Source organism: Apteryx rowi, unplaced genomic scaffold, assembly GCF_003343035.1.
Source record: "Apteryx rowi isolate R43461 unplaced genomic scaffold, aptRow1 scaffold_4, whole genome shotgun sequence".
Taxonomy (NCBI): Eukaryota; Metazoa; Chordata; class Aves; order Apterygiformes; family Apterygidae; genus Apteryx; species Apteryx rowi.
In genome coordinates, this window is record NW_020450529.1 from 9,331,870 (window position 1) to 9,357,610 (window position 25,741).

General features: G+C 45.4%; 1 protein-coding gene across 7 annotated transcripts in view; it reads left to right on the forward strand.

The window, feature by feature from the left end:
• Positions 1-24,072: 24,072 nt before the first annotated feature.
• CADPS (calcium dependent secretion activator) overlaps positions 24,073-25,741 on the forward strand; it is a 196,134-nt gene continuing 194,465 nt past the window's right edge. For all 7 annotated transcript variants that reach the window (XM_026074973.1, XM_026074975.1, XM_026074974.1 and 4 more), the window contains exon 1: positions 24,073-24,148. The gene's annotated coding sequence lies outside the window, so the exon portion shown is untranslated. The remainder of the gene's footprint in view (positions 24,149-25,741) is intronic.

Here is a 25,741-nt window from a genome sequence, read left to right on the forward strand (position 1 = left end):
TTGTTGAAGACTGCATGTAATTGGTCTCTGAAAACAGTTTTCTGGTCTCAGCCATAAATTCGATTATGGTTTTGTTAGGGAACGGAAGGATGAGAAGCCAGGTCATTGCTTTAAATTTTAGCATTAAAGGTCCAATTCAGCTGATTTTTAATCTTTTGGCGGCAGCAGCAGCAGTCTCCTACACTGTACATCTTTGTGCTCTGTAACTTTGCATGGCGCTACCAAGAACTAGGCAGGAGATTGGAAATCAGACATCAGCAAACCCAGGGTTGCTTCTGGGATTTTTCTGGGGAGAGGAGGGAGGAATGTCTCAGCGCTCTTATGAAGAGAGTTTATTTTAAGATGACAGTCTAGCTATCTCAAACCTGCAAGAGCCGCTCTTGCTCGGCAGGACCCAGTGCTGCTTGTGTCCCCAGTCACTGAGCTGCTCGGGAACCCCAGCGCTGTGCACAGCTCTAACCTGAACAGGAGCCATGGTACCTCGGTGAGCCTTAGGTGCTTCCCATCTGTGACCAGCACCTGGAAATCCTTGGCAAAACATGCACAAATGTCAGTGGGAACGTGGTCAGCTTCCAGGTGGTGTGCACTCAGGGCCTGTAGCACGAGGATGTGTGTTTTGGGAGGGTGGGCGTGTTGTGCGCTTTAAAGTAGGCAAGGCTCCCGCATATGGATTCGGAGATGTGCCTTGTGTTAAACTGAAAGTCTGGCTAGCCCAGTGTTTGGTGTCCAGTGGTGCAGAGTAGAAAAAGAGGGGAAGTAGCAATGATGCTTTTCAGTACATCATTTGTAGCTCCCACAGGTGCATCTCAGAGACTTTTGAACCAGAGTCGAAGGGACTCCACAGATGTATTTCCTTTTGTTCAGGACCTTGCACCTGGTAACTCTCACTCTTACATTGCCAGTGACGCTTGTTGCTGTTCCCCATCTCGGTGCCCTCGTGCTTTGGCAGGCTTCTGTCGTGTCCTCCCTCAGCCTTTCCTTTCCCCGGGCTGCGTTCGTTGCTCCTTGCAGCAGCAGCTCTCGTGGAAGGCAGTCTGGGAGGGCTGCGCTGATTCGTGCCGCGTCTCCGAGTCACTCCAGCCTCTCTGCAGCCCTCGGTTTGCCCGCTATGAAACGGGTAGTGACCCCGAGGTCTTCTGTAAAGCCGCTTGTGCCGTACTGGTGAAGCGTTCTGTGAGGAGGCTCAGGATGGTACTAAGAATACACTTAGCTTAATATTCAGCTCTCGTTTTCATAAATCTTGGCATGAATTACAAATTCTTCTGTTAGTATTTTGGGGGTATTTCCTACAGTTCCTTATTAAAATGCATGTGTTTTTCCTTGTTTAAAAAGATCATCTGTATCAAAAAGCTAATGATCACAATACCTGGCTTATTTTTCCCCAACAAAGATGACAGCAGTGATATAAATCATTATGCTGCTGATTGTAAAATTGCTACCTCCAGGCACGTCTTTATTTTAGGGCTGGGTTTTTTTGGCTGCCACAATTTACAAGAGAAAGACAGTTGGGAATTTTCTTCTTTAATATGTAGTTTTCACAGCTCTTAAGTCTGTTTATTGATTCAAGCTGCTTTGACTGTGAAGCTGGAAAGAACAGATTAAAGTGCTTTTTTCTTTTTTTTTTAAATATGCAGCTGTGCATATAAGAGTATTGTGGCTTTCCCAAGCCAAGATAAAGTCATAAAGATTTCCTGGTGGGCTTTTGCCATTGCTCAGCTATTGTGGTCCTTGCTGCAACAGACAGTGAATAGCCTTTCTTTGGGACTTTTTGCTTTTCTGTTATAAGGCCACGTTCGCCTTTCTGCAGTGGCTGGCACTGCAGTTGTGTGACTGTGGGCCCTTCCAGCACCGAGGTGCAGCAGCTCCAACAGGACTAGCACACGCAGGATCCTGCTGTGACTTTGGAGCCACAGTGACTTCAGTTTCTATTTTTTAGAGTAAAATCACAATGGGGTTATAATGTAACATGGGTAGGGAAACACTGAGGATTGATTTTCCTTTCATCTGTGTGAGGAGCCTGTCTAGGAAAATCAGCAGCTGCAGAGAGTTTCAGAAATGCCACCATCTGCACACCTCCCAGACGTCCAAGGTCTGTGCTCCGTCAATGATGACAGCAGGCTCTATCAGGGGTATGGCTTGTATTTAATTCTCTGTGCTACAGTCCCTTTAATCTAGGATTATATCCAGTTGTTTTCTTCATGCAGGATATATAATGTCAGATAAGAGCAAAAGCAGCTGGGAGAAGAAAAATGGCTTTGAATAGGGGCTGAAAACCTTGAGTATCTGTAGATGCCTTTGTCAGAGGCATGAAGATCTCTCAAAAAAGTCCAGGCAGGTGCATGGACTGACAGGACCCTCTATCTTTGATAGATGAAGACCCTGGAAAGGCAAGCAGTTGCAAATGAAATGGTAATTGCTTTCCCCTCACTGAATGAAATCTTCTCTGAGGCGATTACACAGATTAAAGCTTCCCACTGAAATGTACCAGCATAAATATAGTCCGGGCCTCTTACGGGGACTGCTGCCGAACGCTGCCTGGCGCTGGCCGCACCGCCCTGGGCTGCCGGGAGGAGGGTGCTGCATTACAGGTCGTTCCGGTTGAGTACGGCTGCAGCAGTGGACCTTGGAAGGAAGAAGTTGTATTTGTTGCACGTTGCGTTGACCGCATGAGAGACGTTTGCTTGTGATGTATGGAGGTGTAGAGAAGGGGAAATCATCGTGAAATGCATTGAGGGGCTAAAGATTTCCTGAGCGTGTTGGCACCCTTTTGTGGAATGCGCCACAGATTTGGGAGTGCAAAACAGTATAATATTGGGCAACAGTTTTCATTTGCACAAACCTTTTAAAACCAGTTTTACCACTCTTCAGCAGAAAAACGTACAACAGTTCATCACAGGCACTCGCTTCTTGTCTGCCCAAGGAATATGCTTACAGGATATGCTTGCAAACTAGTTATGTTTTTGGTTCACTTGGAGCAGCAACTGTCCTCAACCATCTGGAAAATGAAGGTGTTTTGAAGCTAAGGATACAGCATGGGCTGGCCTTGGGTTGCTGATAGAGCTGGAGTCGAGAGTAAAAATCATGTAAAAATAGTGCTAGAAAGACCTAAGGCCATCAGATCATCCACCTGCCTCAAAGCAGGATCAACTGCGCTTCGGTCGTTCCTGGCGGATGTTTGTCCAGCCTGTCCTACCAGGTCTCCAGTGATGTGGTGGCACAGACTCCTGGACCATCTCTTCCTGGGCTTCCTTAGTGTTAAAGGCTTTTTCTCAGTATCCAGACTGGCTTCCGTGCCAYAATATACACCTTTAATTTCTTGTCATGGGCATGGAGAGTAAATTGTTTTGTCTTGTGCAACAGACTGCCATATACTTTGAAGACTTCATGGATGTTCTCAGCCTTCTTTTCCTGGGGGGGCTCTCTGCAGGATTTTGTTTGTTTTTAAAAACACAGTGGCACTCTGCTTGCTTGTGCTCAGCCTGCAGTCCCCTCTGCTGACAGCTGAATAACATTGCGAAGTGACTTAATGCAACCCCAGCTATGCACTTCAGGTGTTAAGTTAAACCATTGTCCAGAATAACGGGTGCTTTGTGCCAACTTGGTAATTGGTAGTAGATGCCATTTTAACCAAGGTATGAGGGAGACTTTGCCCTGCCTACGCAAAATCATTTTCCTTGCTTATCACAGCATGATTTAACTACCTGGCATTATTAGTGCTGTTGATTAGGTTATATGCTATATAATTCCAAGTACAGTGTGTGCATGGTAGGCACATAACACAAATTAAAAATCTCTGAAGTACAGGAGTCATGCACGTGAGAGTCATTAAGAACCTTTTCCACTCTAATTAGCTCATTTCCAAAAAAAAAAAAAAAAAAAAGGCCACTCAGGTAAAAGCGTAGTAAAAGATAATATGGTGCGTGGGCTTGGGCACRGCCACGTGATGGAGCTTCATGCTGAGTGGCACAAAGCTGTGTCTTTTCTGTACAGCAGTTTTCTCCCGTTAAGAGTCTGGCTTTTCTAAAGCTAGTGGAAAACCTGACGTGGGCAAGTGCAGGTACACTGGGGTGGATGCCCTCGCTCCCCAATGCCCAGCTTGTCCAGACCCTGTCAGTGCAAGCCTGGCCTTGACATCCCAGCTGTGTGTTGTGCTTGCTGTGACCGCTGCCTCAAGAGCCTGGTGCCACCTGAACGCCGTGGATGATAATATGAAACTGTGAGTTACAAGCACCTCAGGGCATGGATTGTTTTGTTTTTTGTTACTGCCATTCTGCACCAGCACRAGGAGGCCATGATATTCCAGTTATGGACAGCAAAATCAAACGGTTTACAGCAAGCAAAGCCTGGAGCTGAKCTGTCTGCGAGTGGGACAAGACAGTTCCCTGGAAAGCGCAGCCTGCTATAGTGTCATTTGAAACCAAAGAGATTTAAGTGCACTGTAGGGAAGCATTCAGTAGTGCTTTGAATTGTAAAAACGATTTTTTCACTGTCAACTAGAGTACCAAATGAATCAGCAGGAAAAAAAGTTTTTCTCTGGTGCAGGGCTAGTTAGTTTAATTAAAGGTCTCCTGCTCTTGGCTGAAGTGCCGGCAGTTAAGACAGAATTTGATGTAGTCAGCTAAGTCGGTTGCTTCAGTGATGTAATGTTGTTATGCCTATTTTTCCTATTTTTATGGCTTAAGTAACAGTATGAATTTGTCTGTTGCTGTCTATGGAGAGCTGATTAGAAATGAGTGGTTGGAGGTGGTGTGGAGACGCTCAGAACTGGCAGGGAGGCTGTTCTGAGACCTGGCACTTCTGCTGCGAATTGCAAGGACCAAGGATATGCCAGTGATTTGCTTGGCTAGTATGACATGCTCGATAAACAACCACTACAGGCTAAACACCTGTTTATGAAACTTTTTTGAAGAAAATAACCTTGACATCAAGGTTTATCCATTCCCACAGGACTGTAGTTTTGTATCTGGCTCTTTCTCTAATATGCAAAAATACATATTGATGTCTCTGAGCTGAATTTTATCTAGGCTTTTGTAGATCCAAATTTATACCTTTGATATGGGCAAGCCAAAACTTTAAAAAAGTGACAAACGAACTTCCATGTGGGACTAACTCCACGAGGTTCAGAAGGATGGAGAAGCTGGCAATTTTTGTGGCAAAACCCAGTGTTGCAGGAAGAGCAGTCTTTTCTATAAAGATGCTCAAAAGAAGATGCTCCTCTTTAAAGAGCAGAAGTCTGTGTTTTTGAGGGGTCTAGCCTTGGAGAAGGAAATGTTCTCACTGCAGAGCTGAGAAACTGTGGTGTGCTGTATCTGAAGGATGGAAAAGTCTCCCTGATCCCAGTTTTGGTCAGCTGATACCCTGAAACATGAAAGGGAGAGATTATTTTAGCTTCCCACACTCTTGTGGAGGGGGTTAATTTTGAATTTCCAGTCCCCACGCTTTAGTGCAGTAAACTCTTCCTGCGCTCATGTGGTGTCATCGAGGAGAGAGCCGGCTGAAAGAGACCAGCCTTCCCTTGAGCATTGACTATTTTATCTTTTAATTTTGAAAGGGCAGCAGGAATGAGTGCTGAAAGAAAATAAACCCAGCAAATACCAAGGGTCAACAAGATGTATGAGTGCTTCAAGGTATAACCTTAACCTACAGCGTGAGTAGCAAAGCCAAGACTTCCCTCCTYGTGTCCCGTGCAAACCAAGTGCCTGAAGAGCCCAGCCTTTACTCCGTGCTCACATCCAGCTCCCGGTACATGCCAATGGCCATAAGAGTGGTCTCACCACCGCTCTGGTCTCTCCCTACACAGAGAACAGCAGAGAATAGTTTAAGACCTGCTTGCTGGGGGCTAAGCCCGTTTCCCTCCATGGACAAAAAAGATGGGTTGTAACTTGTTAAATCACCAGTAACTATGGGTGTGAGCCCTGTTGTCAAGCAAGAATTTGCAAGAGGACGAGTGCTAAATGGCTTTAGTTATGGTTGTAGTAGCAGACTCATCCTTCTGTCTGGTCTATTAGACCACAGTGGGTGCGTCATAAATTAGTATGTTTAAAGTGGGATTTGTTCCCATAAAGGTGCAATGATTGTGTAATTGCTGACTATTAAAATCCAATGAAAATAAGACCAGCTATATTTCCCTTGATGTAATGAATTTAAAAGGTAAAGATAACACTGAATTATTCCTCTGAAACAGAGGTAGCCCCAAGTTGAACTCCATACCCTATGTCTGGTACTGTGAGCAAAGGGTTATTTTCAATCAAAATCACTGTTTAGGAGATTCTAAGCCTCAAGGAGCCTGGAAATCATAGGAGTAGGTGTAGAAACCAAATATCTGAACCTGTAAGTTGCACAACAAGGACTTTACATACTACTTTCAAGAAGTTGTTGATATTCATTTAGCTGGGAAGCAATAGTTCTTGGTTGCTTGTTACAGTGCTGGGCAAGTAAAACTAGTCATAGTCAAAAGACACTTCTGATTCTAAGCCCTTGTTTTTCTGTGCCTATAGTTTTCTCATGGACCATCTTGTTACGTTTCCGTTGAGGATAGAAACACAGCCTCTCTGCCCCATCCAAAGGACCTGACCTAGGATAGCCCTCTGTCCGGTCTCTAGCAATAGTTATTCCCAGAGCAGCTGCGAGAAATGCTTCAGTGGATTTCTGTTTCCTTCCGACTTGTTCCCAAGGCTTGTTCCCAGCGGTCACTTTGGTCACTGGATGGGAGGAGGCGTAATACATTGCTGTAACCTCATGTGCCATCTGCACTGCTCTCGAGTCTGACTACCCATCCCAATCCTAAAAGATCCAGCCCTTACTTGAAGCCTGTTGAACTCCATGTCTCAGTAGGAGCCTCGGGTGTTTTCTCATGCTTGCAGCAATGATGGTTTGCATAGTGCAACTGCTGTGACTGGCCTAATGCAGTTCTTTACTTATCAAACGCAATCGAGACCGGGGGGAGTTTTGGCTCCTTTACTGCCGCTGCTGTCAGTAGCTCCTATTAACGCTAATGGAAATGGCATTCTGACAGCAGCAGCGCAACACCCCCTGCTTGGTGCGCTGTGCTGCCTGATGGCGTGGTGCTGCCGGGTGCACACGAATGCGATTGCGGAGGTAATTCCTCGTGTGCCACACTGAGATTTTACCGCAAGGGGTCTTGCTGTAACTTCATGCTCACTGCRCCAGCTTAATGTTCTGTTACTTTCTTTTTTGGGAAGAGCCCATAAAATCTAAGGACATTGTGGGGGTTAATCTTTGTTCCACAGATGCCAAGAATGAGCAAGAAAAGTCTCATTTCCTTTGAATTTCAGCCTTTGAGATAGTGCTTCCAAGTATTGCTCCGTGGCCCTCACCAGCTACATAAAACCCTCTCTTTTCAGGTGCACAGCAGYGAGCCCTGAGCAGGAAACAGGCTGTGTAGCCCACCCAAATGTCAGCCCGTAGGCAACAGGATTCATATACAGGCTTAGCAGAAGAGCACTTGGCTACCAAACCAGTTCAGAAGTCTCCTTGGTCTTGCAAACGGCCTGGTGGGTGCCTTGCTCTTACTGACTAATTTTGGGCTGGACTGAAGGTTGCTCAAGATGAGTGCCTTTAAGCTATCGTGTATTTTCTGTAGATGTCTTATTTTGCTACTGGCCTGCCACGTGGCAAAGGCATCTATCTTTGTGGGTTTTTTCTGATGCCATCTTCAGTTTCTTTGCCTCCCAGTTGTATGCAAATGAGCTGGGATTTGTTTTGCTCACTTAAATCACATTTCTGTGAAAATTGCCTTAGAAATTAATCACAAAGCTCAGCTAAGTAGTGTATAGTTTGAAAAGAAATGGTCACAATGTAAAAGACTAAAGGAAATGAGAAATTCTATTTGCCTCCTAAATTTAAGGGCAGAAAATAATGTGGGGGAGAGARGTGAAATTGCAAAGTTTAGAAGACAGATACATTTCAACCAAAAAGTGATTTGTGCCTGTTAATTCTGCACTGGGGCTTGGGGAGTTTTTCCTGGTGTGTGCGGGCAGAGGAAAGCAACCAGATGATACTTGCTCTGCGATAAACACTCTGACTTTTGTGCCAGTGAGGAAAAAAGTATCTTGGCTAAGACTGGAGTTGGCAGTTTGCTTCCCAGTTGGCAGTGAAACTTATCTTCTCAGGTGTCTCTTATTTCCAGCTTCCCTGGCTTATTCTTTCCAAGATTTCCTTTGGGGGGAAATTTATTGCTGATTTCTATGCATGCTCTGGCAAACGATCTCTGGCTTTTTGAGCATGCAGCCAGGGTTTTGTTTGGAAGCTGACAGCTTTCTCTCTCCTGCGTATGTCAAGCCAAGCACCAAAGAGTGATAGGAACTGAATCAGAGGTGGTACAAAGTTTCACATGGATTTGTCCTTCTCTTGTCAGTGTGGGTAGGATACTTGCTCACTCAAGTAACCATCTTGTGCAGGTCTCTGAAGTTTGGAAAGTGCAGATGAGAGGCTGAATAGCAAAATAATGCTGCCGTCCCCAAAAGCAGCACATGCTTTTGTGAAACTGCTGCTGCTCCGAGAGGTATGGCCTTGTTCGTGCTGCTGGCTGATGTTTTCCCTTTGTGCACACTCCAGCCCTGCTGGGGTTTCTGAAAGAAACCTGTGATGGTTGCCGTTCTGTGGCTGGTCCCCTCTCTGTTACCGTGTTTTGAGGCCCAAACACAGGACTTGCATAAACTAACAAAGCAGATGCTCTGTTTTCTATCATACCTGGCTTTTATCTGCTTCCCAAAGGCTGCCTGCAAACACCTGGTGTGCAGCAGCTCATAGCTCCTCCAGTACTTTGTTCTGGAGGCCTCTCTTCCCATCTAGCAGCACGTCTCCTCCCTCTAGCAGCTGCCAGGGAAGCTTGTTGCTGTTATCCAAGACGGGTGAGAAGGCACTTGTCTTCAAGACAACCGTCAATCAATGACGCCTCCTCAAGAAGCCTGTGTGGGCCACTTCTGCAATATGTCGTACTGCCGCATGCTTAAGGGGAGGTGGTATCTGCCTGTGCAAATGTGCACGTAGTCATTTAGCACAAGGACCAAAGCCTTGAATTCATCTCAGTCAAATGTTTTGGGGCACTCTCAGGTAAACAACAGGATTCCCAGATCCTCAATTCTGCAGCTTTTATTCCAGCAGTCTTTAAGATTGGTATTTTTCTTTTCAATTTACACGAGTTACAATTATCTCTAATTCTTTTGTGTAGGCTGAGGCTTCTAATAGGAGCGTTCAAGTAAAAAACACGCTGTAGGCTGAGGTGAAGTAGAGTTGCTGGGACTGTGTGTGCATATAAAAAGTGTAGTGTGGGCATCTGTTTTGCCAGCAGTGTGATCAGAGCACACACGGTCCCGCAGTCCAGCACAATTTCCACTGCACTCAGGGTTTTAGCACCTGCGCAAACCTGCTTCCAGGGCTTAGCKTGTTCCTCGCGCTTGCTGAGAGGAAGCAAATGGCAGAGTAGTGATTCAACACATTGTGTTTATTTTTAGGGTTTATTTCCCCCCTTTTCATGTTTTTGACTTTTATGGTTTCAATGACTCCTTCCAGGGAATTCGGGAACAGAAGTGGAGCTCCAGGTTGGAGAGCACTGTAGGCAAATTCCAGCACAGCTGCCTTTTACAAAGAATGATTTGATTCTGTTTTTCCCTCCTTCTGTAGGCCCACGTGTTTTCTGCTCCTACAAACACTCCTCTGAAATTATATGCTTCAAATCCTCAATAGCTATCCTGCGTTTTGTGGGGGTTTGAGCTTGCTCTCTCAGTATGCAAACTCATTACCAGATGTAATAACAGGCAGTTCTTCCCTCCTGCCCTTTAGGACCATGCTCTGTTTACTCTGCGCACAGCCCGCTCTCATCCCTCCTTCTGCTGTTCTTTTGGCCAGTAATAGGGAAGCATAAGAGCTCTGATTTTGGGGCTTGGACAACATATGGTGGTGTGTTTAAGAGGGTATTTGCTCTGTCTATTACATTGCACTGCCTTCATAGGATCAGCTTGCAATTCTTTTTGTCCTTGTGCTAAAGTGAACCCTTCTCAATTTGGAAGATGTGGCAGCTGTGAACTGCAGCAAGTGAAGAGGAGAGAAAGCCCGTATTTTACCAAATAGTGGTGAGCCAACCTCCGGTGGGGCGGGGAGAGCAGGGGACAGTGACCCTCCCAGCAGACATGACCAGAGCTCGTCACTTGAAGCCCTTAGAAATATCCCTGCCTCGAGCCCAAAGAAGAAAAGAGAATCTCTTCTTTTCTGAGACTGTCTTCAGTATACTACATTGCACAGGAATAATTAGAACAGCTTCTCCTGCTTTAAATGAGAARTTCCTTAATGTATAGCTGTGTGTTTTTGCAAAGAATCTTCACGTAGGGTCATGCACAACTGTTGTGCTGAAAATTGCCAGAGTTTTGGTAGTTAATATATAAAATTATMCCAAACTTGTTTTTGCTGGGTTTGCTAGAACAGCTGAGTGTTTCCAACTGGTATCTCACCATTGGCTAAAAAAGACACTGCCGCTATTTATGGTTTTTTGACTTTCAATTTATGAGTGTTCTTCTCTGTCTCCAGGCGTTTCCTGCCGTAGCTGGGTTACAGGTGTGTGCTGGGGAGGTGGATTGGACTGGGCCAGATTTGGCTGCTTTTACTCATGTCGGGGGTCTTTGCCCCACAGAGCCAGCATGAGGTGTCTTTGCAGTTGTGTCCTGCCGCGTGAGTGTGGATTGCTGGTTCTGGATCATGGAAAGCAGCTTTCAGGGTGTTATTTAGTTCTAATTAAACTTGGCAGGAGGTGAATGGCAAAAGAAAAACAGCATGCCAGCCGGAGGCCCCAAGGGAAGAGGGATATTTATTGCGGGAACTAGGATGTCTCCCTGCCAGTTGCCCCTGGGGATGATTCAAGAGCATGTTGGTTACAGCATTGCTCTTTCTCCCTCATGGGTGTCTGTAATGTAGCTGAAGCCTCCCAGGTTTGACTGTGCTTCGCTCAGAGCAGGCTACTACAGAGGGACTCACGGGTGAGTTTTCCTTTGGGAGGATCCTTGCGGGGCTCCCCTCACCTTTTCGGCAGCACTGATGAGCAGTTGTCTGCGACTGAGCTGGGGGCAAGTTGGCCCTAGTGCTAGCAGGCCTCCTCTCTGCTTCTTCGTCTGTCTCTCAGTGGCTTTTGCTGGGCTTCTCTGGCAAAAGCTCTACACCTAATTTAATGCAAGCAGCTGATGGTCCCCTTTGCAGGACCTGCGCACTCGCTGCATGTGTGCTTTGCGTACACTGTCATAAATTGGATTTGCTGTATCTACATTACGTTATTTRCAGCACAAAACTGAGTAATGGCAGTGCTTGCTCCGGCCTCCTCTGTCGGTTCAGGGTGCTCTGAGCCTGGGAACGTGCATGGGGTAGACTAGACTTGGGGGCCATGTCCTTCTGGGGCTCTCTCACCCCATCTCTTTGCCTCAGAAGATTCACAAGATGATCTGCCCCTTTCATCTCTGGCCTTCTGTTATAAACTGTATCCAAAGACTAGGGCTTCGAGAAAAACGTCTATTGTTAACAGTGCCTTTCCATTAAAAAAAAAAAAAATCACCCTTGTGGAAAAATGTTATTGCAAATAACGTTCCCTAATGAGACATTCTTTCTTCAACTATTTCAGATACATATAAGTCACCATGCAAAGGTATGTTCCTGTGTCCCTGAATCTCTGACCAAGTATGGGGATGGAAAGTTGAAATGCTCCGTTTGCTAGCAACAGTTTGATGCCTCACAGAAAACTACCTTTTTACCAAACTCTTTCTTCTAACTCCAAACAACATGCCCTTGCAAAATAGATTACTCATTTCAGCAGGAAATGTTAGGAGGAGGAGGTGCACTACGATTTCACACCTCTTCTTTCTCTCTCTCACTCTCTCTCCTTTTTTTYYTTTTTTTTTKKTTTTTTTTAATCTAGAAATGATTTCTGTTCTGGCTTGACTGATTAATTGAACCTTTTTCAAGTGCTGTCTGAAGGAAACAGCTTATCTTTTACCGAATCGGAGATGTGTTTGGCTCTTAAACAGATTTTCTTAAAATTTGGGATGTTTTCTTTCTTTTTGTTTGTTTCCTGGGAATCATAGAGCAGTCACAGAATAAGGAAAATAAGGGAAAGTTCGAACAAGATAAGTTGTACCTAGCCAGAACACCAGAGCATCATAGGTAAGGTCTCTTAACAGAGTGCTTTCAAAATAGGCCTTGTTTGGAAAAGAAATACTGCTCAGACCTGTGTGTCCTTCCCCTTCCACCCCACCAGCCCRGTTTCAGGTTGTTTGAGATAGCAGTCCTCTGTCTGGGGGGTTGATAATTTCCCCACATTTCAGCAAGGGGCAGTGGGTGGGTGTTAGATGCTGTGTGAGCGAGACTTAGCATACGACTTGTGCGTCTGGAAGCTTCTCTGTGTTTCTTGCTCTGTTGTGCAGTCCAGTCAAAGATGCTGCCTTCCCTGCTAACTTTGCCTGGCTGAAAACAGCACTTGCACAGCGCCTGGGACACACCAGGAGTCCTTTAGTCTCCATTCATTTGTGCGTCGCTTCTGCTCAGTAAGAACTGCTTTTAAAATAGCTTGTGACATAGAGGAGCGGGTCGGAGTTTAATGATCAAAATGGTACAAAAATAACTGTCTAATGGTGGTGGACATATACTTTTATAAAAGACAAGACACTGTTTTCTGTTTGCAGATCTGAAGTGGTGGTAGGAAATCTTTAGCTCCATTTATTTAACATTTTCAAGCCTTTATGTACTGCTGTGTACGTTAACCAGGCAGGAAGATTAGCTTCTGCAGTATGTAAGGTCTACTTGGAGTGGGAAAATGAGATGAAAATAGTTCAAATAGTGTTTTGAAAAAGTGTCTCTAAAAATAGCTTGCTTTTCTTCCTGCATAGCCCACCATCCTAGTCTGTGAGAGGCTTCAGTCTTTTCATGCATATAGCCACTTCTGGAGAGAAGTGAAGTGCTGTTATCCTCCTTATACAAATGGGAAATGAGGCACAAAAGCGGAGGAGTGGGTTGTGGAAGAGCAAGGACTTGCGTGGGTCCCAAGATGCTGCCCTCCTCTAAATGTGACCTGCTAGCACAGACCAACTTGTGTTCCCACCCTGTCCCTCACCCACTTTTTGGACTCAGGTTATGGATATGTAGCTGGCCTTTGTGCCTGGGATCTCCTGATGGTTTTCGGTCCAAACACTGGATAGGCTAAGCCTTGCTTAGCCTCTGAGGTAGTCCAAGACCCAAGATGCTCAGCTAGTGCCTGCAACAATACTGGTTACTGATCTTCAGAGTGCTGTACCATCCAAATAACACTGCCCAGGATGGTGGGAAGAGGCAGGACAGTGTGAATTACTTGTCAGAAGAGGTTGGAGGGGTCGGAAGGGTGTTCCTGGACATGGGGACTCTGGCCGCATGGGCACCATGTCATCATTTGTGAATGTAAATCTAAAGGCTTTGTAGAGCTCCTAGGGTTTTTTGCACAAAACTTTTTTTTATTCTGTAGTAGCAACTGTCTATTGCAAATGATTTAACTGAGAGATTAAGTGCATTTCTCAGTCAGTGGTGGAACAACAGCCTTAGGCTTTTTGTGGCCACTGGGCCACAGAAGTGCAGCATCCATACACCATGCTGGCATTTTTACTTTCTTTTTCAGTAGGGCTGTAAAATATCTGAGTTCTGGAAGTTGTATTTGGAATATTCTGAAAGAAATATAAATTCTAGTAGCTTAATAGCCAAGCCTGCCCCTGACTTTTTCCAAGGGATACAGCATGAATGACTTGTGGGAGGTGACCTGTGACATTCTCCAGCTCCAAAACCCTTTTAATATGCAGCATGCCATGGTCTTGAGGCACAAAAGGATGCAATGTAATGTCTCAGAAGCTGTGAGATGTGTCATGTCAACACTTATAAGCTTCATGAAACTGTGTTGTTTTCCATCCAAAGGAAAAAGAGAAGGAATGAAAACATTACCTTGCAAGACTGCCCGTAAGACACAAGAGGAGTTGGAAAATCTTCCTTTGATCCTTTTTCCTGGGCTAAGTTTTTTTGGGAGGTCTCAGAACAGTTAGAGAAGCTCTTAGGAAAGAGCTTCTAACCAAGTCAAAGCAAACATGACTTGACCTGCACCTCAGACCAAGGTCCTTTCTAGCAGGATATTCCAGAGGAGGCCATGTAAGAGGCTGCATCAGTAGCCCACAAGACTTGTGGTTAACCAGAGAGTTACCGGGGATCAAGTGAGACCAGCTTGATTTGGGAGGGAGAAAGGGAGGCGTTCGGGCAGGAGAGGGGGGGAGAGGAAGAAAGTGAAAACAGTAAGAGGAGAAGCCAGCTGCAGTACCCAACTTAGAAGAGAGATCTCACAGGAATAAAAGGGATTTGTCTTTTGCCTTTGAGGCATGCGGTAAGATCCCCGGTGTGGGGGGACTCTGCATATATCTCTGCCCACTCCTAGACAGCCTCTATTCTGTTTGTCTCCTGGTTTTATTCACTAGCTGTATTTCTCTTGGTATTTTTATGGGTTTGTTTTTTCTGTTTTTTTAACAGAATGGCTACATTTTACCACAGGCAGGATGAAGCTGGGCTTTCTGCTGAAAATTGACTGGCCATGATGATGTGTTTTATTCAGCAGAGCCTCCTAGGAAAAGCTCCAGTCACAGCAGAAATCACCAGGGAGGTTTCATGGAGCAGCAATCATCCCTTTGCATATGCTCAGTCACTGGCCTAGTATTTTATCACTGCTATTTCTTGTTTATACTTTGTGCTGGTTTCTCCATTCTTTTGAGATCAAAGTCATATTTTTATTAATCAGTAAAAATAGGAGCACATAGCTGTTTGATCATAGACAGAAAAATACCCAGCAGGGCTAGCTGTCTCTTGGATCTGTTGCAAACTTGCTCTGCTAATGGCTTACTTAGGTAAAATAAAATCAAATTTGGGAGAAGTTCCAAGTTTTCTGCGCTCTTATTGGGTGGCTCCATCTCAGGGTTATACACTTGCACACCAGGACATAGAGCAGAGACCAGCCAGGTGCACGTCAGATCAGAGGAGAGAAGCAGCAGGAGAAGAAAACTTGCAGACAGGAGCAGAAGTTCCTGAAGCTGTTAAAGCTCTCCTTTCCAATGAGAGTGTTTGATCCCATTGGAGAAGGGACCACTTACAAGGGGGAGATGCAGGGTTGGCACATGGGTGTTTGATGGACACCCTTGATAGATAGTAAGTGAAGCAGTGGTAAGGGACTGTAGGTATCTTTCTCTGTGTCTATAGCCAGATTTCCCCCATGGGGAGGCTGCAGGTAGAAGGTGTTGCCTGGAAAGTGTCATGGAGAAGGTCATCATGCCAAAGGCCCAGTCCCAGTTCCTGGCTGTGTTTTCCTCTTTCAGCATTGTGCATCAGGCTAGTGCTCAGAAAGTAGGAGCAGCCMTAGTAACATCATGTGTGATTTGTACGTGTTACAGAAGTCTGCTTAGCCAGCATTGTGAATCGTAGGAAAAAAATGCATTCAGGATTTGAGAGGACAAGAAATAGTGTGTAAATGCTTCAGAGAGAACTGTTGGGAGCCTGTGCTTTCATCTGTGCTGGTGCATCTTTGTGAGCTCCAGCCTATGCAGAAGGGCTCACTGCTAGTGGATGTAGTCTGGTATAGCTGGAATGGGAGAGATCTGCTGTACTAGAGCTAGAGGCTCTGTGCCTGCGAGTGGCCTTACAAATGGGATTGGTGCTCTGCCTTCCCGTTACTTATCCAGCAATATTTGAGCCTCTTTAAAGAAGAAACATTCCAGTGAGAGCAAAAATCACTTGGCTCTCCTTGCTCGTGCTGAAGAACTGCTGCAGTTTGCCTGTAATAACAGAGGTAGCGAGAGATCCTGGGCAAAGATCGAAGCTGATGCTGTGCTAGGGCGCTGGCTGGCTGGGTGGTAAMTCCACGGCAGGGCAGAGGAGGGGACTTCCTTCCTCTGCAGGCAGGTCTGATAGGTCAAGCGGTGGATTTTTTCACCCCTTCAGTCGTGTTGCTGACGTGGATCTTTACAGCTAGGCAAGGAAGTATTGCTTTTCTATCATCAGACTGCCTGAGTGAGAGGTTGCTTCAGTCTGAGCTGCGAATCAGCGCTGGGCTGCTGTTTAAGGACCCAGCAGCTGTCTGCGTTGCTTGTGCCCAAACCCAGCCTGATTTCTGAGCATGGGGCAGAGAGCATTGCTCCTTGGAGGTGCTCCGTCGCTCTGACCTATCCCCAGCATCGCAAGTGGGCTCAGCTGGCGGGGCAGGAGCTCCTGCAGATAGAAGGGGTTGTGTGGGCCCTTCACCGCTCTGTGTGCGTGTGAACCAGGCACAGTAATGGCACGGTTGTTCTCTGTGCAGCAAATGAACCGGGCACCTCTTTGGAGAGGGCAGAAGGCAGCATCTGGTTTGGGGGCCAGGGGCACCGCTAGTGTATTTGCCGTTTGCCTTCCACAAAGAKTGAGCCTAGCTGGGGAGAGGACGGTCAGCGTGGATGGATCCAGGGACCGAGGGCAGCCCTGCACACACCRCTGGGCCTTGCTGAGTCCTAGGTGGTCTCCTGGGATACTCCTGGATGTGATCTCAGAGYGGCTAGAGAAGCTATTGCAAATACGAGTGTCCATGCCCCTGCAGAAGAACTGCTGCTGCTGTTTGCCGTGCAACAGGCAGAACCGCTTGGGGTGCTGGCGAGGGAAGCAGACCGGTGTGGTTCTCCACAGCAGCCGTTACAAACGGCCTCCTCYGCATCTCTGTCCAACAGCAGGCTCCAGGCGCTCATCTCGGAGTAAGGAAAGCGCCTGGAGGAGAACCTGTCACCTGGGAATAGTGCTGCAGGGAGGCYGTAAATCACTGGTGGGGGCAGGGGGGAGCCAAGCAACCGTGAACAGGGAATTGTATAGACAGCCAGGAGACAGTGGGCATATACACAGTGATCCACGTACAGTCAGCCTGTAAGGGAAGAGGACAGACCAGCTTGGTAGCCCTGGGCAGATGTGTTGTGGTTGTCAGAAACCAGAACAGTGAGCTCTTTCTAGTAACAAGTATCAAACTTCTCAGAAATGACCAAAAACTAGGTTGTTAGGCAGCTGCGAAAAGCTCCCTGAGACTGACAGTTAATACTGCTCGCTTATGTTGACAGCAAAACCCCAGTGATGTTCGGCAGCTTGCAAAGCAGCTACAGATGCTTCTGCCCAGGAGAGTTTACAATGAGAAGACYAACGCTGGGGAGCTGACTCACCCCCCATGTGGCCCTCTCCCGTGTCGGAGGGAAAGCGGCACCAGCACAGGGAGAACGTGCTGGGATTTCTCAGGGCAGAATAAGCTGATCTGTTTTGCCTCTAGTCTCATGCCCTTTGCTGGGGTATCTGGGCATCTCTGGGGGACTCAGGTGGGATCTTTAGTAGACTGGCCTGTGCAAGGCTTTTCAGAATCTGAAGCATCTACAGCTCCAGATCATGGAGTGAAGTTTCTGCTTGTCGTTGTGCAAGAGAAGATCCATTAAAGAAGGCCCAGCATGCTTTGGGTCCTAATAGTGAACGAACTGTAAAGGAATCAAAATTTAAAATGAACAATATAGCAGTTAGAAAAGGCCTACTGAGAAGGAAAGGGGTGCTGTGTTTTGGTGTCAAAAAAGAAGCCTAGAATCTGCTCTCCTGGGCTGTGCTAATGTACTGGTCTCATCAATGAAGGGACAGGTGGAGAAGCTGGAGGCAATATTATCAGTGGAGATTTAGCTGCATGTGTAGATGTGATTTAAAAAAAAAGCAGTGGCAGATGTGTTCTTGGGCATCTTCCTTCTGTTGCATAAGTTAAATGGTAGAGTTAAGCCTCCTTGGGGGATACCTTGTGTGAAGAATGGGATTGTTCCCTGAATAAGTTTCTACTTGGGTTTGTCCCCCAGATGCCAGTGCTCAGCCAATCTGGCATCCAGTGCATCCCTTCCTTGCACATAGTTCATGTCATGGCCAGTTTTCTGACTGTGGAAGCAGTGATGATGAGGGATGCTCGTTAAGTTGCTTTGGTTTGTTCCTAAATTACCTGGTGCTGAGGAGTAATAAAATATTTATTAGGCATTRCAAAATCAAACCTGGAAAAAAAGCACACGGTGCAGTTGTGGTGGTACTGAAACAGCAGATATCCTAAGGAGCAAGATTTTTAATCTGCTCTGKGTTCACATACTGTAAACGGATCTCTCGGAGACAAAAGACAGGTGCTCCCTCTGGGAATTACCTGCAGTCTTCTGTTGAACTGCTTCTTGCAAGTCACAGGTAATACCGATCTGCTGGGAGGTTCTCGGTTCCTTACACAAAGCATCTGTGGGGCAAAGGCTGTCACTCTGGTGTGTAAAATCTCTCCATGTAAATGAACGAACTACTGATTTCATTAGAAGCTAATTCAAGTCCTGGTTGTATTTTGCGAATTAGCAAGATCTTGCCTCACTGAGGTCTTCTAGTCTGAGTCAGGTTGATGCATGTGGCTTTACTGGCTGATTTATGTACATGTACGGTTGTGCATGGGGTGCTCGAAAGGCCTGACACTGACAAATGAGCAGTTAAATAACACATGCCTTGTTTTGGCAGCACAAACTAGAATGGCCTCTCCTTGCAAGTCTGCTGTTGGATATCATGCAGTCATGACACGGTGTAGGTTGGAAGGGATGTCTGGAGGTGTCTAGTCCAATCCCCTGCACACACACACATATATATGTGTGTGTGTGTATATATACACACATATRTATGTGCATATATATACTCACACACACACAACATTATTACGTGATATAGACTTAACTAGTGAGCTTTACTACTGTATTTATTCCTGTATACTCAGACGTAGCAAAGCATTTTGGAAAGGGTGTGTATTAGTGAAGTATGCTGCATATAACTTTTTTTATCAGGGAACTTTTCAGTGGCAAACAGCTCCTCTTTGTGATTTTTGTGCTCCCCCGCTGTAGGTGGAGGAGGCTGGAGACAACATGCAGAGATGAATGCCAGCTGTTTGCTGGCTGGAACAGCTCTGGAGAAAGTGCCATGGCTCCATGCATCAGGGTTTGCATTCAGCTCTGAGTCAGATGAAATATATGCAAAATTACATGTAGCAAGAAAGTTTCTGCTGATCATTTGTCCTGAGGAGGCTGGTGCACCATTTCCTACAGTCTGCCTCAGGCAAATTCAAGAAATTTCCTCCAACTTTTACTAGCCATTACAGTACTCCTGTTCAGGGTCTGACTCTTCGCTTCTGTGTGATTGCATATGAATCTATACTTGTATGCAGCTGCAGTGAGGCTCTGCCCTCCCCACCCTACCAAACTCCCTGAAGTTGAGGTTGCAACCAAGCAGAATTTTACCTAATGCCTTAGATAGTGCAGAAGGCTGATGTATCGCATTGATGCGTTTCAAGGGGGAAGTAATTCTGTTTTATGCTATTTGTAAGCAGACTATGGAAGGTAACCAAATGAGAAGTGCTTTGTATTGGCCCCTTCAGAGGTCTTTCTGGGTCTGCTAAATGAGGCGGAAACTATTGGCTTTTTATATATACACCTGGTTATCTAGCTGATCACCAGTGAGTCTAATAATGAGTTAAAATAGCACCCCTGACTTAAAAGCACTTAAGCTTCAAGGTGAGTGTTGAAGGCACATGCTCTTTTAAGCCTATAGATAGGTTGGTTGCATTGCTTGTGTTTCAAGCCCCCGCTTAAATGCTTTGAAGCATGACACTGGGATTGAAGATGTGTCCTGCCAGGAGCAGGGCTGAAGCCTGGGCAGTTTGGTACAGCCTCCGCTCTTCTAACCCAAACCTGCCACAGGACAGCAAAACTGGGCTCTGGGGAGGCTGTTCCCTTCCGGCTGCCAGGAGATGCATTTCTGAGATTGGGTTGCAATGCCTTTAGCATCTGATGGGGAAGCGGAGAGGAGGCACTGGCCCTTCTGAGCACAAAACTCGGGCAGGATTTAAAAACACAGCCCTGTCAGCTCGTTGTATTAAAGGGCTGCTGACAGAGGTCAGCCACTGTCTAAATTGCGGCTAATTGGCTCTTGCTGAAAAAAGTCGCTAGAACAGAGCAGGGGCAGGAGGTCACATCTTCCCACTGCTCACAGTAATTTGTGGCCTTGTCAGAACAGCTTTCTGGAGTGCTCGGGTGCAGCAAAGCACCCTCGTCCGCACCCAGGCCATGGGACCCGGAGTAGCCCGGCCTTCAGCCTACGTGGAGGGCAGCTCTTCCCGGGCTCTGGGCAGAAGATCCAGGTGTGCAGCTCTGCTTCTTCCTCAGGCATGCCTTGAGCAAGCTGTCCAAGGCTCTCAGCGTGCATGGCAGAGCTGGCGTCGGCTGGTTCAGCCCTCGGTTTGTGCACGCTGAGCCCCAAGGACAGCCTGAGGTGACTCTCGTACGGGGACGTCTGCTCCGTCCCTCTCCTGGGCAGCCGCGTCGTTGATGGAAGGAAGTGCTGTGCTCTGGCAGCTCTGGCTCCAGCCGCAGTGTTGCACTGAAACTCGGGTGGAAGTGGAGATACCAAACCAAGACAGCGCAGCCGAGCCGAACCTAACCTGTTCAGCACAGACTAAACTGTAGTTAAGGTGGCTTTRAGGAGAAATGAGCCCACTGGCAGTCTCTTAACCAGGCTGAAATTGCACCTGTATTAGCTGCTCCGTACGGCAGCTCTAACCTCGGYGCTCCTTTTGTGCGCGAGCCTTGCCTGTTGCCGTCGGAGGCGCTCGGGGAAGGCGCTGCACCGCTGAGGTTTGCGTTGCCTCTGATACGTGACGGGGCTGACCTCGACCGCAGCTTCAAGGAGGTAACGCAGCACAAACAATAAATAGAGGTTGTCTTTTGAGCTGCTTCTGGTTAATGTTAAATACCAAAGACCTGCACGTAGGTTGCCTACAAGGAGCTTCTGACAGCCTGAACAGAAAGATTTGGAGAGTTTGGGCATGAAATGGAATGCAAAGCGCATTGGGCAAATTTTCGTTTACGGGCTTTCTGTACTAGTCATCTGCCTCTGTGCTGCAGAATTTCAGCATGAAAGCAATTTAATTTTGGCTAAAATTGACTGAGTTCTTGATAAGGTCTGTAATAGTGAAACGGACACTGATCAACAAGCTGGTGCTGTTTTACAGTCCAGAGGCAGTGGAAAACAGAGAGTCCTGTTAGCTGTGGTGCTGCACATCAGATGCAATCGGAGAGGCCCTTSCATTCCCCTGGATGTGGAAAATGTTTGCATAGAGCTTCGGGGTGAGGAGGAGGCAAGTGACACTCCAGTAGAGAAAAATCCAGTGTTCCATTTCCACAGCCCCCAGGAGGTCATGTGCAAGATGAGTATTGGTAGTTTCCAGGAGTTTCAAGAAGTGTCGTTCATTTTGAAGGTAGCCCATTCAATACAGAGGAAGGAGCAGAAAATATTGTGGCTAGGGAGGATTATAGGAGTTGAACAAGCCAGGACTTCTGGAAGTTCTCCTTAAATAATCTGGAAAAAAATAATTAAAATGACATACGCATTGTCAAAATCCCAAATGAAAAGTCAAGGTGGAGCATGATTTTTTTTTTTTTCTTTTAAACTGCATTCTTCTTAGTTCAGAATATCTCTGCTTTTAGTACATCTTTCYCTGTGCCTCAACATGCGGATTTCAATGTTCGATGTAGTTTTGCTATCTCTTTTCTTGGTTTCTTGKGGCCTCTGTTGTTCCATCATTCCTCCCTGACATTCGCAATGGCTGCTGTTATGAAATCATCAATACATTTAATGTCCTGATTTTCTCTTCTTCCAGATAATTAAATGCTTAATAAAAACAGGCCTAGCACCTTCACACAGCTATCTCCCACTTGGTCACTATATTGTCTCTGGCTTGTCTTATCTCTGATCTAGTTTCTTTTCAATTTTCAGGACTTCCATCAAATCAAATAGGTTTGGAGCCTTTTTTTTGTCTGATGTTGTGTGCATTGCTGAAGGGCTCGTGATGTTTAGAGTCACTATTGGCGAACTCCCCAAAGGGTTTTAGGTGCCTGACATGGCAGATGGACTCTTATATCCAAAAATTAGATCCAGCCGCTCTTAAAGCCAGGAGCTTTCAGCCATGCTTTTCCCAGGCTCGTTGCAGACCATGACCAAGGCTGAGGTGGGTCAGTTTAGAGAGACTGTGCTTGCTTCGACCCCAATGACTCATGTAAGGCTGAGCCTGGCTGCATATGTGAAACCCCATGAAACCTGAGTGCTTTCTGGGCTGTTGTTTTGGGGTAGGAATGACCCTTTTTCTTCGAACGGCTGCAGGGGTAACAAAGGTTGCTCCATGTTTTTCTTAAGCGGAACATACTGAATTTTGCTTTATGTTGGTTTGATGAACRTCTCTCCATAAGCACCAGAATAAACTAACCCTGGATTATCACATCAGATTGCCATCGCTCACTACCCCTCCTCGGCATGGTGTTTCAGAATTAATTACCACTATTCATGATGTTTGTTACCRCAGTCCCTAAACACCTCATGTGGCGCGTCATCTAGATCTAGYGATACTTATCGTCGCGTTTTCCAAGTAGTCCCTCTCCTGCTTTTTATCACTAGCTGTGCTTACCAGGCTTCATTACACTCCAGTTGTTTGGATCTCTGTAGCTTTTGATATTTTATTCGAAGCCATTTGGACACTTAGAGCCAATAATTTTATTTTTCTCTTCCGTTCTAATGGACTGGTTTCTTCTGCTGACATACTGTTGAGGTAAAAATACTCCTCTTACTCTCCTCTAGCCCTTTTGGCTATTAGTAAATAATTATCCTAATTTTTATTGCTCTCTTTTTCCCTTTCAGATTGAAATTGTCATATATACATCTTGTTTGGTTCCTCTCTTTTGTCTAAACTGATTCTTATCCTCCAACCTGAAGTAGGTGCATACCAAAACAGACACAATTACAGTTATACCCCTGCAGCCTTTTCAGCRTGAGTGTTATCTAAGATATTATACTGGCATTGCAGGTATGTTACTTAGGTACCTGCTGTGGCTTTGTTTACATTAAAAGTTGAAGAGGCRGTTTTTTAAACTATAGCTGTCTTTAAGCTGACATATAAATTGGCAAAATAATGGTGTGTTATCCTGCAAGGCTGAAATAAACCCCTGTAAACTTTCTATTGATGTCATGCCAAAAATAGAACCGTCTTGTAAGTTTTATCAGCTGTATGCTGGACAGAAAAGGTTTTGGGCAGCAAAGAGAAAGCAGAGAAAGTCCTGGCATGGATAAGGAGAACAGATTTGCTCTCCAATGTTTTGCTTGGCATTAAATGGTATTAAATTCTTTCACCACTGGCCCTGATTGGTGTTTCATATATGACAAGCCAATAGAAATGAGCAACCTGGAGAAGGCCTAAGAGAAGCTGCCTTTCTCATTTAAAAGRTAAATTGCCTTTACTCTTCTGTAGCTGATTTTGGAGTACTGTTGTGCTTATCAACTACTTCTAGACAGGGAAGGAGAAGGAGTTGCAAGCCTTGTCATGGCAGGGCTGGGTGCATGCCCTGCTCACAAGAAAGGGAGGGCAACTCTGATTTCATAGCAATACTGAAAACAAGAGGGAAGGCCAAACTGTGGACTGCTAATGATTGCCGTCCTCAACAGCCAACTCGCAGAGCTTCTAGTTCGGTGATTAAATGTTTATCTGCCAACATCTAAAGAAGTCAAGGGCTAAATGAGGAAAAAAGTGCRCTGAAAAATTCTCTTCTGAGCATACACACAACAGTTTACTTCTCATTTAGGTATACCTGAAACAATAAAAGTTTTGTGTGCATTTTGTGGTTGTAGAGTTGTTTAGAAATGATGTTCAGGGTAGTTTTGGGTGCTCATGACACTTAAATGAATGTCAGGGGAAAGAGAGCACGTTGTGTGTGTGTGTGTGTGTGTGTGTACCTACATGTGGCTGATTCCTCGTCTACTGCTGCTGTCCCCAAAGGAGACCAGAAATGTGCATCACAAGCACCCCAAAGAAGATGCTGCAGAAGAACTTGTGTTTGGCTTTTCTTCTCATACATAAACTTCTCCTAACTAACTTTCTCCTTTTGGCATTGTTTTGCAGATAAGTAARCAGCAGCTACAGACAATCAAAGATCGATTCCAGGCCTTTCTCAATGGAGAAACCCAGATTGTGGCAGATGAAGCATTTATAAACGCTGTCCAGAGCTACTATGAGGTAAGGAGAGATGATTTCAATATCCATATGAATCATTGTTCTTTCCCTAGTCACAGTTCAGATTTTGAACTGATGGGTTCTTTGTCCTTTGTGGACAAAGCACAAAACAAAGGCAAGCGCAAGGCCTCTCCAGAGCTTGAATGTGTGAGGCCTGATACCTTACAAGGTTCCTAAAGCTCAGGATTTGAAGATGCATCTCCCATAAGACAACCGTGGTGACCCGTACTGTGGTGCATCCCRTAAGTTTGATTATGGAGATGATGATGCATGGCCCAATAGGTAAAGTACTTCTTCTGTAAACCCTCTTGAAAGAGAGTCCTGTTGAGCAAGGCAGCACACTGTGAAAATAATGTTTTAACAGAGTCAAAATATGGGGCATCTCTTCACAGTTTCAACTCATTAAAGAGTCTCACCTTGAACAAGAATTTAAATTAAGTGGAAATGTTAAGGAATAAAATTGTATGGAAAATCACAGTAATTCAACCCTTCCTCCCTATTTGTGTGATAAAAGCTATCCCACTGATTCCAGTGATTCAATACCAGTTCCAGATTTTGCGTTGCCCTAGCAATTATTAACAAGTACACACTCCTTGCTGGTAAAAATAATAGCCTGTGAAGGGAGAGGGATATTTCTTTACACCTTTACACCTAAATGTGTGTTAAGTTCTTCCTTACGGCTTCAAGTTGAAAAATTCCTTCCTGATACCTTTTAAGCAGCTTACTTTAAAACAGGGAAGATGCCACAACATAAATGAAATGTCCCATGTTCCCTATGAAAAATAGCAAGAAATGGCTGGGCAGCATTTTCAGTTCTTGCTGAAGCTTCTGCCTTATGTCTAATTGACTTTGGGATTTTCAGCAAGAATCTTATCTTCTCATTTTGCTCTTTGCATGCACTGACAAGTGCTCTGAAGTGAAGGGGAAGGAAGGGGGAAGTACATCTACGAAAGTAGATTGCACTGAAGAACATGAAGCATCATTCATAATTGTGCAAAAGAATAATTATGCATGTCTTTCTTCTTGTGCTTCTTTGTATGCAGCCCTTAATGCAGCCTTTCATATTTTTTCTCAGAACGAAAGAGCTTCTGTTTTTGAAGGAAATCAGTGCTTGTGATTTGTATGAGGAGTGTCGCTTTTTTTGTTAGCCTTTCTGCAAACCATTTCTCTTTCTCCCTAGAGCTATTCTGTCATAAAAGGTGAAGATTTTGGTTTGCCTATGTAGAATATTTCTGTGGAAGTGGCATCTAAGAGGGAACAAAAATCAGATACTAAAACTGAAGAGAATTTTAACTCTATAAAAAAAAATGGCAACAGCTGCTTCTGTGCAAGGAAAACACAAATTATCCCTGGATTAACTCTATTAAACTGGCCTAACAGTTGCTGCTCCATTCTTCTCTGTACAGGAAGGAAGCTGAGAGTAATTTACATCTCTTATCAGAAAAGAAATTGCCAAGGGATCATCAGTTTATCACAGCTTCCCTGAACAGATGCTCTTAGAGAAAGTTTTCAAGATGGCCTGAGCAGCATTTTAGGATGTAAGAGCATTATAATCTGTTTAGATGAGATTATTGGGGCAGGCGAATGAAACTGCTA